The 15405-nt window shown below is 40.5% G+C and overlaps 1 long non-coding RNA gene across 6 annotated transcripts in view; it reads right to left on the reverse strand.

Moving 5' to 3' along the window:
- LOC138820167 (uncharacterized) overlaps positions 1 to 15405 on the reverse strand; it is a 40620-nt gene that overhangs the window by 22893 nt on the left and 2322 nt on the right. For 3 of the 6 annotated variants that reach the window (XR_011369750.1, XR_011369749.1, XR_011369753.1), the window contains exons 4-8: positions 11370 to 11491; positions 9814 to 9852; positions 3415 to 3481; positions 3051 to 3154; positions 236 to 400 (exon numbers count right to left, since the gene is read on the reverse strand). This is a non-coding gene — a long non-coding RNA (uncharacterized lncRNA). Of the gene's footprint in view, positions 1 to 235; positions 401 to 2344; positions 2431 to 3050; positions 3155 to 3414; positions 3482 to 9813; positions 9853 to 11369; positions 11492 to 15405 lie in introns of those variants that run through there. The other 3 variants (XR_011369754.1, XR_011369751.1, XR_011369752.1) reach the window with 3 other exon arrangements.

Consider the following 15405-nt stretch of genomic DNA (forward strand, 5'->3'; position numbering starts at 1 on the left):
TAGCCGAGTAAGAACAGCACCATGCATGTGCTATTCAGGTAAGGGACTAGTTTTATTCAGTAGACCTGCTGGGACCAGGCAAGGTTGGCACTCCACCTGGCTGGGAAAAGCCTTCGAATGAGAGAGAGTTGGGAAAGAGAGGAATGAGAGAAGAAAGAGCTAGAAAAGAGCAGAGAGAGCAGAGAGAGCAGAGAGAGAGCAGAGAGAGAGTGTCTGGGCCTGGGCTAGGCCTTACCTAGGGTACGTGCAGAGAAAGGTGTGGCCACATCAAATTCAGATATGACCTCAGTGGATGCAAATGTGACTTCTTCCAGGTGTCCCAGTTCCCAAGGTAATGCAGTTACTGGATGGAGACTTTGCTGTGAGGAGGGTGGAGTCTGCTTGCCATCCAGGAGCGGACCTTACAATATTAACCACCAAAAAAAAAAAAAAAAGATGAGCTATGGCTCAACTTGTAAAACTTCCATCCTAGAGGGGGGAAAAAGCCCAACACCTCAAGAAGACTGGCAGGTCAAGCCCTAGGATCACCATAAAAAATGAAAACCAGGGCTGGGAAGGTGGCTCAGTGGTAGAGGGCTTGCTTGCTTTGGATGCATGAGGCCCTGGTTCGATTTCTCAACATCACATAAGCAGAAAAAAAAGCTGCAAGTGGTGCTGTGGCTCAAATGGTAGAGGACCTGGAGCTGAAATGCTGAGGGATAGCACCCAGGCCCAGAGTTCAAGCCCAATGACCAGCCAAAATAAATAAATAAATAAAAGCCAAATACAAAGAAATAAAAACAACAACCAAAAATAAAAAGGAAGAGTTGTGCACTGGCTAAAGATGTAGTGCTTGCTAACTTGGGGGGGGGGGCGGAGGGGGAGAAAGCATGGAGACTGGAGACTGGCCAGGCCACTTTGAAGCCCTGGGATTAACACAAAGAATAAAAACAACAACAAAAAGGCAGAAAGTGAGCTTTGGCTCAAATAGACTATCAGCTTTAAATAAAAAACAAAAACTAAACAACACTGACCAGGCCCTGTGTTCAAGCCCTAGGTCCAGAACCAAAACATAAGAAAAACCTAGCCAGGTGCCAAAGGGTCACACCAGTAATCCTAGCTACTCATACTCAGGAGGCTGAGTTCTATGGATCACAGTTTGATGCAAGGAAGGAAAGTCCGAGAAACATAATAGACTACTTAGAAAAAGCTGGAAGTGCTGCTGTGGCTGAAGTGGTAGAGTGTTAGCCTTGAGCAAAAGAAGCTCAGGGACAGGGCCCAGGCAGAAGAGTTCAAGCCCCAAGGTCGGCAAAAAGGAACAAAGAAAAAAGAAAGTGAGTAATTAAGCTGTGGCTCAAGGTATGAAGCCTGCTAGCCTGGAGAAAAAAGGTAAAAAATGTAAACAAAAGTATTAAAAAATTATTCCCAGAACCACATGCTCCAGTGCACATTTCCCTACATCCTTAGTGTGCAGACAACCAGGCCAATGCCCCTGCTATATCCTGTATCTCTATTTCAATTTGAAATTATTTGAAATTTCAATTATTTGAAAACTGCCTTCTGAGAATTGCCACATAGGGACCACATTGAGAATTATTGACCTCAAAAATATTTATTAACATGATTTCTTTTATTCTTGTGATTTTTCTATGTCCTCATCATTACTTCCCTAGCACCTAGCAAATTACCTAGTATAAAAATATAGAGACATATCTGCTTATTGAACATCTACATGTATATTTGGGATAATAAGCTAGTTTATATAGGGTCATCAACACTGAGCAATTTTTACAATGGGCCTCATACTTTGTAAAAAACAAAAACAAAAACAAATAACACAATTTAACCCTCAAGAACTCTACATTTGCTAGTCAGCAGTCACTCATACCTCTAATCCTAGCTACTAAATGGAAGCAGGTGCTTGTGTTGTTAAAAATAGTAATGTTATAAAGGAAAAGCAGAGAATTATTATAGACTATAGGAGATCAAGTATACACAACTATATATAATTCATGATCATGTACTGGTATTAGTACTGGAGAAAAAAATGAGAGGGCAGAATTGAGCCAATTGTCAAGACTGAAATATAGACAAAGATTAAGCAAAAGTATGGCATTGTGATTAATTTACTGAAGCCGGTAACTACTGTGGATATGTAATAACAGGACATTTTTATCCTGAGGAGAGCAAGATTAAAATATGTAGGAATAGAGGACTATGATATATACAAGTTAATCTCAAATGTATGTCCACAAAGAGAACATACACACAAATAAGTGATTAAGCGAAAGAAGGAAAATGTTAACTATAGTGAATTTTCATAAAAAGCACACAAATACTGTTTATATTCTTTTTATGACTTTTCTTAAATTTGACCATTTTTAAACAATACTAGATTGAATAGTGAAGAGATGCACTTGAACTGCAGAAGATGAGTTCCCGAGGAGTGTTCTGAGAGGGTTTCATGGAGAAAGCAAACATTAGGGGATAAGAATAAAAGATCAAGTGTTACCATATGAAAAATTATGGAAATCCAAACATTCAGACTACAACAATAAAGTACCAAGAGTAAGAAAGTTCACAGACACAGAAAATAACTCAGGGCTACTGTGGGTTGAGGTAAGGAAAGAGGCATGAATGGTTTAATGGCCCAAAATTTCTGTCGAGGGTGATGGATATGTTTGGGATAAGATAAAGGTGATGGTTCTACAATACTGGAAATGTACTGAATGTCACTGAATTGTGGTTATAATAATAAATGTTATTACTATTTCCCTATAAAGAAAAAAATCATCCCATTTTAGAGGCTACTGTTTCCAGGAAACTCTCTGACATTATATACTCACAGGAAACTGTACTCTTTTTTTCTTACATTCAGTAGATTTTAAACATGTATTTCTTTATGTTTTTTTTTTCTTTTTGAGTTATAACCCTGCTAGAACAGGCTGGCCTGGAACTTTCTGCTACTTTGTTGCTTGAGGAATGTCTTTCTTTTACCCAAGACATTCCATAACAAAATTTATTTTCTAATAACAACAACAACCAAAAAGATCAAGTATTAGGGTCCTTACCCTAGGACTTAGGAGCAAACAGGACATCCTGATTATATCAGTTCCCTCTGTCCAGAGAGCATTGTGTGCCTGGGGCGTACTGGTTTACAGAATGTCTCCTGAGCCTGGGAAAGATAGGGATAAAAGGAAAAAGCATCCCATGTCCTGTGCATGAGCAGGCAATGGAATATATGTTGTATTAAATATTTCTCTGGATATAGCACCTCCCTGCCCACTCTGACCTTGGATATGCACATAGCTCACAAGTCACCAACAAAGAGCAAGGCTTTCGCTCTTACTTCCATATCGTAAATGGTTACTATCTCAGTTTTTATTCACTGAAGTGTCACAAATGAATCTCAATCACCAAGAAGTAATAACTTACCCTGGCCAGTTTGTCTGATTTGCAGGAGATGTGTTGGTAAAAACATCTGTTATCTCTTCAGAAAAATCTTCATCCCATGAAAAAAAATAAAGTTTTACATGAAAAACATTCCAGAAAAACTGCTGAGGATCACAAGAAAGGTGAGAAGGAAGAGGAGTGAATGCAGCAGAAGTATGCATAACAATTTAATGAGCATGGAATATGAGTGCTTATAGAATTTTTTCCTTTCCTTCTCAAGTTTTTATGATGCATTGTTATCATTATCCAGTCTTTTACTATTAAACTTAAATGCCCAATTAAGACAAACATTTCTGAGACTTTTCTTCCACCACTGGTTAAGCTGAAGCTACAGGCGTTAGGGATAATAATAATCACTCGGCCTTCTGAGATTTCTGGGCAGACTTTGTGGCCTTGCCAGCTCCAGCAGACTTATTGTCCACAGCTTTGATGCCACACAGCAACTGTCTCCTATCACAAACAGCAAGATGACCCAAAGGAGGATAGTCAGAGAAGCTCTCCACATACACAAGGCTTGCTGGAACCATATGAACCATGACAGCATCACTAGACTTCAGGAATTTAGGACTAGCTTCCAACTTCTTACAAGATCTCTGTTCAAGTTTCTCTTTCCACTCAGGAAACTTGCAAGCAATTTAAGCTGAATGACAATCCAGGACAGAGGCATAGTTAGCACTGATTTGGCCTGGATGGTTCAGGAAGGTCACCTGAGCAGTGAAGCTAAATGCTTCCTTGGGATCATTCTTGTTGTCATCACAAACGTTGCCACACCAAACATCTTTGGCTGACATGCTTATAGAATTTTTTTGTGTATAGTATGTCGATAGATGTTCTTAATGGGCTTATAAGAGAGGTGGGCATTATCACACGTTGGCAATAAAGATAATGAAGGCTGGAAGAGGTCAAGAATTTCCACAAGATTTCTTAGCAAAGGTTAGGAGTTAAACCTTGGCCTCCACTCTCAATGCTCTTTGCGTCACATTACAGAATAATGAATGGAGAGTATGAAGCAGATATTGTATAAAGTAAATGGAATTCAGGGCTGGGAATGTGGCTTAGTAGTAGAGTGTTTGCCTAGCATGCATGAAGCCCTGGGTTTGATTCCTCAGTACCACACAAACAGAAAGAGACAGAAGTGACCCTGTGGCACAAATGGTAGAGCACTAGCCTTCAGCACAAAGAGGCTCAGGAACAGAACCCAGGCCCTGAGTTCAAGCCCCAGGACCAGAAAAAAAGAAAAGAAAAAGAATTTAAAAAATGGAATTCAAGTTATGGGAAGAGTTTCAGGCAGAGAAAATGAGTGCCAAGATTAGGGGGTGAAAGCATAGCAGGAAGTTTAGTATGATCACAGCATTTAATGTAAACAAAGGAAAAAAACAACAAAGTAGGATCCAGCAAAGACTGGGCCTTTACACCCTAGTAAGATTCCAAAGATTCTAACGAAGAGATGAGGAACCACTGAATGATTTTTAGAACAGAGACAAGTAAGATCAAATTTAAATCAAAGGAAGATAATTTTAGTGGCTGAGTAGAGAACTGATCAGCACTAATCTAGGAACAAAAAAGGAAGTAAAATTGAGGGAATAATCCATGATCCAAGTGAGCAAGGTGATGTTTAAATCAGCGGGAGAAAGGATTAATGTTGGAAGGGTGCTAAGGAAAATGTTATCTTGATGATGGGAAAGCAGAACACCTCACTGAAGAAACATGCAAACATATGGGTAAGTCAAGAGCAAACTATAATCAAGACAGCCAAACATACTGTCAGGAAATATTCCTTCTCTCTTTACACAAATAAATCCTATCCATTCACTCACTTTGAGACCAGCCTAAGGTTTTAGCCTTTAGAATCTATATATTTTTTAATCAGCAGTCTATAGCTTAAAGGGCAAATTGTTACTGCTTTATCTGACCATTGTCCCCAAAATTTCCCGGGATTGGCGGGAAGAATGTATCATAGCTCATTTGTGCCTCTCCCTTGGCATTTAAGAGAAAGAATTAAAATGACTTAGCAATCCCAAGTATAAGATGGATTGTGAAGCTGATCTCATTAATACCATCCTTACCAATGTAACTCATTTAAACAACATTTAACTATATCCTAATATGAATAAAAATCTAAAACCTGACTCGTAGGTTGTCATCCAACTAAATCCTACTGGGTGCAAGAAATTAATCTGAAAATATAATGACATACCTATATCACAAAATATTGACAAAATGATCCAATAGCATGCAGAATTTTTTTTCACTTATATTTATCTCATTCTGTTCTAAAAAATTATTTAGTGTGTACTTAGAATGTAAATAATATTCCAATATATACATTTAATTTACAATGTTCAGATATACAATGTATTATGTTTGAGTGTTAATAAACTTATTTTTTGGTAAGTGTTGTGAACAAAATGAGGCAGGTCACTGCTGTGGCTCATGCCTGTAAACCTAGCTATTTGAGAGGTTGAGAATGGAGGATTATAATTTGAGGTCAGCCTTGGCAGCACAGTTTGTGAGATCCCTTCTCAGCCATAGCCTGTTATATTAGTATGTGCTCATCCTCCAACACTAATGTGAGAGTCCAAAATTAAGAGGATCTCAGTTCCAGCCCAGCATGGGCAGAAAATTTTAGGAGATTCCATCTCAACAGAGAGGCTGGACACAGTGGCAAGTGTCTGTGATCCTAACAATGACAGGAAGATGAAATCGGTAATTGTAGTTCAGGCATGCATCTTCCGATTTTGGGAGAGTCCTTCCTTTTTCCAAAGTCCCTCCAAAGCCCACACTTTATTCCTTTATTTATTTATTTTGTTATTGTTGTTTTTGGTGCCAGGACCACAGCTTGAACTCAGCTGATGTCTTACTAATCTGAACCACAACACCAGTCTGTCTTTTTCTTGCTAAGTGGAGATAGATCTAAACAGAATTTTCTGCCTGGCTGGCTTTAAACGTCCATCCTCCAGGTCTCAGCCTCCTGAGTAGCTGATTATAGTCGTGAGCCACCAGCACCATCCTACATAATTTCGATGCAACTTCTCCTCATCTCAATGCCAGTCACCAAATGCAAAGCCTCAGGCAAGTACTGTACCATGGAGTTACACCCCTAGCCTAATACTGGGCCACAATCCTGCCCAATATATACTTAATTCTGTGGAAAGTATTTGGTAGTGATCTTCCACCATTGTTTTACTTTGTTATGATGGTACTGGGGTTTGAGCTCAGCTCACTCAAACTTAGTAAGCAGACACTCTACCACTGAGCCATGCCTTGGGCCCTGCTTTCCCTTGACTATTTTCAGGGAGAGTATGGTTTCCTGCCTGGATGCATGCCTGAACTACAATTACCGATTTCATCTTCCTGTCATTGTTAGGATCACAGACACTTGCCACTGTGTCCAAAAATGCTGATAGAAAAAGATGACCAACACTACCGCAACAGCAGGTTCCTACATTTATCCCCCGTCAGCTACATCCGTTTTTATAGTACTTCATTGAGATATCATTAAATGCCAACATCACTGCTGAATTCTCAACAAATATCACTGAGGAGGGCTGGCACAGAGTGAGAGGAGTTGGGCAGGAGTCTCTTTTCAGAGTCATTTCTGGTGAATATATTAGACAAAAATCCAACTGTTTAGAAAATCCTTCAGAGTCCTCTGAATGGTATTTAAAGTTCAGGATTCCCATTCCTACACCAAACAGATGCTGATTACATGAACAAATGCAGTTAATTGCACAAAAAAAGTTTATAAATAACACAACTGTCATATTGAGGACTAATTAGAAAGAATGCAACTATCTAAACACATCACAATGGCTTTATGTGTTTCCTAAGTTAAGACTTCTAAAAAGCAGATTTTTTAATCTATTATATCTTTGGAATCATTAAAATAATTACCATCCCTTGCTTATGACTATTATGCCACTTATTGAATACATTATTTCATTTTTGTTTTGTTTTGTTTTGTTTTTGCCAGTCTCGGGGTCTGAACTCTGGGCCTGGGCACTGTCCCTCAGCTCTTCAGCTCTTCAGCTCAAGGCTAGTGCTCTACCACTTGAGCCACAGTGCCACTTCTGGCTTTTTCTGCTTATGTGGTACTGAGGAATCGAACCCAAGGCCTCATGCATGCAAGGCAAGCACTCTACCACTGAGACACCTTCCCAGCCTCTGAATAAAGTATTTCATTTAGTACTTATTTTAACAACCTGTAAGGAATTAGATTGGGTTACCTTACAGATGAGAAAAGAGCTCAGTATCACAGGTCACATGGCTTTAGTAAAAGACAGATCTTTATTTTGACTCAGTGGATAACTCCAAAGCCCATCATAGTTAACTGCCATCTCAATACTTCAGAAGAACATTAAGAACTTATGTTCAAAAAATCTTTTTTTCTTTTTTTGTGCAAGTCCTAGGGCATGAACTCAGGGTGTGGGTGCTGTCCCTGAGCTTCTTCAGCTCAAATCTAACACTCTATCACTTGAGCTACAGCTCCATTTTGGGCTTTTGGTAGTTACCTGGGGATGAGTCTCACAGACTTTGCTGGTGAGCTGGCTTTAAACCCATCCGGGGTCTCAGTTTCCTGAGTATCTAGGTTTACAGGTGTGAGCCACCAGTACCTGGTCAGAAAACATTTTCTAATCAGGAATCAAGCTTTTACATAGACTAAGGAATCATTTATTAGTAAGATGTTATACAATTGTCTAGTCTGACTTCTTAAACACGATGCTGAAGACAACAAACAAAAAAGAAAATGTCCCAGTCTGCATAAAATCCATACTAAAGGAGTAAGAAAAGTTTCTCACTGAGAAATATTTGCTTTGTAGAAAACTTGAAGACTAGTTATTTTACAGTTGATGAGAAATAGAAAAAAATCAAATGAGGTTTAGAGATATCAGTGGCAAGCACACTGACAGTTCAAAGAAGTAAAACAGAGAGCCATCTTTAAAAGCACTGACATTTGGAAAATTTTAATCTGGCAGCTCTCAAACATGCTCGTCTCAGGACCTCTTAATACTCTTAAATTTTGAGAGCTCCCAAAGAGCTAATTAAAAAGGTAAGGTGGCTCAGTGGTAGAGTGCTTGCCTTGCATGCATGAGGTCCTGGGTTCGATTCCTCGGCACCACATAAGTAGAAAAAGCCAGAGGTGGCACTGTGGCTCAAGTGAGAGAGTGCTAGCCTTGAGCTGAAGAGCTGAGGGACAGTGCCCAGACCCAGAGTTTAGGCCCCGCAACCGACAAAAAAAAATGTAAGTAGAGCCAGGAACTGGTGCCTCTCACCAGTAATCCTGGCTACACACTCAGGAGACTGAGATCTATAGATTGCTATTAAAAGGTAGCTGGAGCAGGAAAGTCAATGAGATTCTTATCTCCAATAAACCACTCAGAAAACAAAACAAAACAAACCCAGAAGTACAACTATAACTCAAGTGGTAGACTGCAGCTCCGGATCAATGCCTAAGTGCTGAATTCAAGCCCCAGGACTGGCACAAAAATAAATAAATTAAATAAAAAATAGGGGATACACATGCATTAGCATGTGCACGCACACACACAAGAGAAACAGACAGATATGTTAAAAAGTAGAACTCAGGTAATGAGCAAAGCATCAGGTATTGAGTCCTAGTTTCACAACCCAAACAAAAGAAAATTTAGAACTCAAGTGCTTATGGTAGTTTTGTAAATTTAAGAACAAAAACACTGGGGATGGGAAGGTGGCTCAGTGGTAGAGTGTTTGTCTTGTATGCATGAGGCCTTGAGTTCAATTACTGAGCACCACATAAGCAGAAAAAGTTGTAAGTGGCGCTGTGGCTCAAGTGGTAGAATACTAGCACTGAGCTAAAGAGCTGAGGGTCAGCACCCAAGCCCAGAGTTTACTCCCCACAACTCACCAAAAAGAAAGAAAAGAAACACTACTTATTAATATACGCTTATTGAAAAACACTGTATTTTCCAAAAAAGGTAAAATTTCAGCAGAATAGTCCCATTGTTTTACATCTTTAATAAATCTCTTCATCCTTTAGCCTAATGAAAGACACCTGTATTCTCTCATCTGCTTTTATACTGTCTGTTGGGTTATGTTGTTTCAAGTATATGCAGAAAAACTACCTTACAAAGTCACTTAGTTAGAAAAGGAAGAAGTATTTTAGTTGCCTTCTCAGATTATCAATAAAGCTAATGCTGGCATACTCCTTAATATTACACTAAAACTCAACTAGTGGTCATCTCTTAAAATTTAGTTGTAATGAGATACATAGCAATGAGCCTGAAGCTATACCATAAGATTTTCTGCTTGGATGTATTAAATTAAAATCAGTTAGTCTTTTCTTTTCTTTTGCCTGTACATGATTTGCTAACATCACACATTAAATAATGGGAAAATACTCACACCGAGTGACACAAATCTTCCAAATGCTGACCAACTGTCCTGAAATCAATGAATATAGCTGTTATTATCAACACAGATTTCATCAGCATAGTCTGTAAACAGCACTGGGAAGCTACAAAGCTCAACAGAGCAATAAATACATTCTACAAAATTGAAACTTAGTTTGAATGTGTATCATGACTCATACATCGTTGCTTTTCTCATTGAAAAGGCTCATTTCATTCACTTTTAAGAAATGTTCACCAAATAAAATTCTAGTCTCTATGACCACTTGTATACTTCAGAGTGAAAATGTCATTCCATGGCAAAGTAAATAGTTCATTTAAACACTACAAATGGGCTAGGCACTGGTGGCTCATGCTTGTAATCCTAGCTACTGAGGAAATTAAGATCTAAGGATCATGGGTCAAAGCCAGTCCAGACAGAAAAGTCTGTGAGACTCTTATCTCCAATAAACTACTCAGAAGAAGCCAGAAGTGGTGCAGTGGTTCAAGTGGTAGAGCACTACCCATGAGCAAAAAAGCTTAGGGCAACATCCAAGCCCTGAGTTCAAATCCTAGGACCAGCTTTAAAAAAAAGACAAAACTTAGTTCATTGGATTCCACTTTCTTAAAATAGCCAATTAGCAGAGAATATGTCTTAGAAATATATCTAATTAAATGTTAAAATTAAACAACCCTTAAGATTCATTTGTCCAGAAATTACATTTTATACTAACTGCCACATTACCTAATTACTATAAAAAATGAGCAGCTTCAACATTCATATTTTCTAAGAGATACAGGCTTTAAATTGTGGAGGCAGGGAGGGGGAAGAGTGCCACTCACGTTTTAGGTACTACCAACTTTTCTGCCTCAATTCAAGATGGAATTAAGGATCCCACAAGTCATGAGGCACAGATGAAGTATCCAGAGATATAAAGAAACATCAGCCAAACTGAGGACAAACTCTGAAAAAGCAATCTTTAACTGTAATCACTGGCAGGGGTGTATGAACAATATCAGTATGAGGGATGATAAGAGAAGTCTGACAGGGAAAAAAAAAAGAAGACATAAGCAAGAGGCTGACGTGTTTGAACACCTAGATGGGGGAAAGTTGCAAAAAAAATTCTACATGAAAATTCTTACTGCAAAAAAGAGAGAGATGCAGGGTACCAGTGGCTATCCCTGTCAGACTGCTACTAAGGCAGCTGAGATCTGGGGATCATAGTTGGAAGCCAGCGTAGGAAGAAAACTCCGTGAGACTCCTATCTCTAATCACACACAAAAAAAAGCTGGAAGTAGAGGTGTGGCTCAAGTCCTTAAAGGTCTAACTTTAAGCAAAGAAGGTCAGGGACAGCAAGCAGACCTTGAGTTCAAGCCCCAGGACCAGCACAGGTGTTGTGCGTGCACACACACAAACACACAAATCACTCTAGTAATAATAAATAATCTAGTAATAATAATAATAATAATAATAATAATAATAATAATAATAAATACCCTAGTAATAATAAATACTCTAGTAATAATAAATACATTGCATCTTCCCACTCCGATTCTGAATTTTCATATTACCTTTTTTCTCTTCTTCCTCTTCCTCAAAAAATTCTGCTAGGGAAAATGCTTCTGAGTTGTTCTAATTCAAATATTAGAGCCTCTAATTCTTCTCCACTCAGAGAGTTAAGGAAAGATTTCACCTGAATGAAAATAATAAAATATTGTGTAAATATTAATGAAAAAAATCTCATAAGGAGAAAAGACTGAAGAGCTCATGCCAGCACAGCTCTGTGTGTGTGTGTGTGAGTGTGTGTGTGTGTATGTGTGTGTGTGTTTGTGTTGGTCCTAGGGCTTGAACTCAAGGCCTGGGTGCTTACCTTTTGTGCTCAAGTCTAGCACTCCATTATTTGAACCACAGCACAACTTCCAGGTTTTTGGTGTTTAATTGGAGATAAAAGTCTCACAGACACTCTTATCTGAGCTGGCTTCCCACCATAATCATCAGATTTCAGTCTCCTAAGTAGCTAGGATTGCAGTACCCAGTTCTAATTTTTTTTTATTTTTTACAGATCCTGGAGCTTGACCCGGGAGCTATCCCTGAGGCTCTTTGTTCTCAAGGATAGCGATATACACTTGGAGCTACAAGACTACTTCCAGCTTTCTGAGTTGTTTATCAAAAATAACCTGTCTGGTCTGGCTTTCAATTAACCTCAGATCTCAGCCTCCTGAGCTAGGATTAGAGCCAGAACTAATTTTTTTAATAACCGTAACACTAGGATAGTGTTTATTACTAGGATACGGTTTAGTAACAGTAGCACAGAAGACGCTAACAGAGCTAAAAACAAGAAACCAACATCCCTGGCTCTTTCTCCCTCCTTTCTTCTCCAACCCTTCACTTCTGAGCTAAACCAGCAGCTGCCCACAGAGGCTGATTCTCTAGAGAGATGTATGCATTCTACGGCTGTATCTAAAAAATGCCCCCGGTTGTTTCATTTCTCCTATCTCTGCATGGTGAGTGGGGAGCCCAAGGCCAGACAGTTCTTTGCTTCCCAAAGTAACATGCTCTGCTACACTGGATTTGCCCACCAGGGGTGCTGTTCGCTGAGAGCCCTGCCCACAGAAATTCCACAGGCCACTCAAGTCCCCTCCCTGGGCCTTTGGCTTCCCTACCCCAAAAACTCAGGTTGAAGGAATGATTGTCAGTCCACATTCCCTACAACCACATGCTTTCACCATTATTCACCATATTCCACCCATCTCATCTATTAGGATCCCTTCCATCTTTCTACCGTTTCTCTCACATTTCTTTTTTTCTTTTTTGGCCTCGGTCGTGGGGCTTGTACTCTGGGCCTGGGCGCTGTCCCTCAGCTCTTCAGGTCAAGGCTAGCGCTCTAACACTTGAGCCACAGTGCCACTTTCGGCTTTTTCTTTTTGCTTATGTGGTGCTGAGGGCCTCAGGCATGCAAGGCAAGCACTCTACCACTGAGTCACCTTCTCAGCCCCACACATTTCTATGACCTTTTTAATTACAAAGAAATCAATAGAAGAAAAATAGAGCCAAAAGAAAGCATTACGAAACTCTGAATACTTTCCATCTCTTTTCCACTTGGAGGAGAAACTGTTGGTGTTCAGGAGAAAGGAATTGAGGTTCTCAGGAAACTACAAGAAGGCAAGAGGGCTGACAAGAGAAAGAAAACCATCCTTAAACATGAATGCAAGGGTAGGAATGTCGCTTAGTGGTAGAGTGCTTGCCTAGCATGCATGAAGCCATGGGTTGGATTCCTCTGGACCATATACACAGAAAAAACTGGATATGGGGCTGTGGCTCAAGTGGTAGAGTGCTAGCCTTGAGCAAAAGGATCTCAGGGACAGTGCCCAGGTCCTGAGTTCAACCCCCAAGTCTGACAAAAAAAAAAAAAAAAGAATGCAGCCAGGTGTCAGTGATACACACCTGTAATCCTAGCTACTTGGGAGGCTGAACGGATCTGAAAATCACTGTGCAAAGTTTGATCCCTTTTGCCCAGAGACACCGGCACCCATTTATCTCAAGGAAAAGCAACAAAGGCCCTTCAGGGATGCTATAGGTCTCTAAGATTGAAGCCTCCCCGCCCCCACTTCTGAAGGACATGAAGGAGACACAAAGCTATTGTGCAGATGGCATTATCTCTGAAGAACACCTGGCTATTGTGGGAAGGAGATGCACAGGGGGTCAAGGATGGAGATGATCTACAAAGTGCGTTCTGTTGGAGATCAAAGAAGGATCGCTTCAGAGGAACTTCACACTTGGAGAATCCAAAAAGGAACTTATGTCAAGATGGAGGAAACCCACACTTTCCTTCTGTGGCCATCAAAGAGATGCCAAGGTCTCTGCTGTGTGCTTTCCCATTTTCTCACATACTGCCTGGGTCCTATAATAGCCCACACTATGTAATCCTCACCACTAAATTCCCATGAGAATTCACCTCAAGTGAAGGTAAAGTCTACTTTGTACTGTGTGGGCTATGGCCCTAAGCAGGATATAAATCCATCCAAGACATGTTTACAATCTGGATCTGAAGCAAAAACAAAACAAAACAAAACAAAACAAAAAACCCATGGCCTGAATCTGGATGCTAGTGGCTCATGCCTATAATCCTAGCTCTTCAGAAAGGCAGAGACCTTGGTTTGAAGCCAGCCTAGGCAGAAAAGTCTGTGAGAGCCTGATCTCCAATGAATCAGCAAAGAATTGGGAACAGGAGCTGGGAAGGTGGCTTAGTGGTAGAGTGCTTGCCTACCATGGCTGAATCCCTGGGTTCAATTCCTCAGGGCCACATACACAGAAAAGCCAGAAATAGCGCTGTGGTTCAAGTGGTAGAATACTAGCCTTGACCAAAAGAAGCTTAGGAACAGTGCCCAGGACCTGAATTCAAGCTCCACGACTGGCAAAAAAGGGTTGGAAATGGAGCTGTGGTTGATATGGTAAAGTACCAGTCTTAAGCAATAAAAGCCAAATGAGAGCTCCAGGCCCTGAGTCCAAGCCCTAGTACTAGCACAATTATAAATGCACACGCACACACACACACACACACACACACACACACACACACACACACACACACACAGAGTTTAGAAGGGGGAAGAAATGAATTAGAAAGGGTTGAGAGAAGGTTGAGACGATATGAATTCCTGCTGATCTTGTCACCACAGTGAGTCAGGCAAAAGTTCTGTTTCCTTTCCAGCTATGCTGACTCACTCCTCTAGAGGTAGAGATAGGAGAACCATAGTGGAAGGCTAGCCAAGACAAAATTTAGTGAGAATCTACCGAAAAAGGAGGAAGAGGAGGACGAGGAGGACGAGGAGGAGGAGAAGGAGGAGGAGGAGGAGGAACAGGAGGAGGAAGAGGGGGAGGGGAGGAGGAGCAGGAGGAGGAGGAGGAAGAGGAGGAGGAGAGAAGGAGGAGGAAGAAGAGGAGGAGGAGGAGGAAAAGACACTGGTGGCTCACATATGTACTACTAGCTATTAGGAGGCTGAGATCTGAAGGTCAAATTCTCAGCCAGCCCAAACAGAAAACCCTCTGAGTCTTATATCCAACCATCCAGCAAAAGACAGGAAGTAGAGGTGTGGCTCAAGGGGTAGAATGCCAGCCTTGAGCCTCAAAGCCCTGAATTCAAACTATAATACAAATACTTAAAAACAAATCCAGACATGATAATGCATGACTATAATCCCAGCTACTCTGGAGGCAAAGGTAGAATGACTGTGGTCCAAGGTCAGTAGGAGTAAAAACATGATACCCCTATCTGAGGGAAACAAAGAAAGAAAGAAACCCCAAAAGTAAACAGGACTGAGGGTATAGGTAATATAGTAGAGTACTTGCCTGGTAAATGTGAGACCTTAAATTCAATCCCAAGCACCACAAAATAATCCAGTTTTGTTTGTAGTTTCTTAGGTATCTCTGGGAAGGTATGTGGAAAAGAGATTTCCCAAATAGAAAAGGGACCCTCTGGACACTGGTGGCTCATGCCTTTAATCCTAGCTACTCAGGAGGCTGAGATCTGAGGATCACAGTTCAAAGCCAGCCAATGCAGGAACATCTGTGAGACTCATCTCCAATTAACCACCAGAAAACCAGAAG

This window comes from Dipodomys merriami, unplaced genomic scaffold, assembly GCF_024711535.1.
Source record: "Dipodomys merriami isolate MVZ:Mamm:240054 unplaced genomic scaffold, mDipMer1.0.p SCAF_846, whole genome shotgun sequence".
NCBI classification, from domain to species: Eukaryota; Metazoa; Chordata; class Mammalia; order Rodentia; family Heteromyidae; genus Dipodomys; species Dipodomys merriami.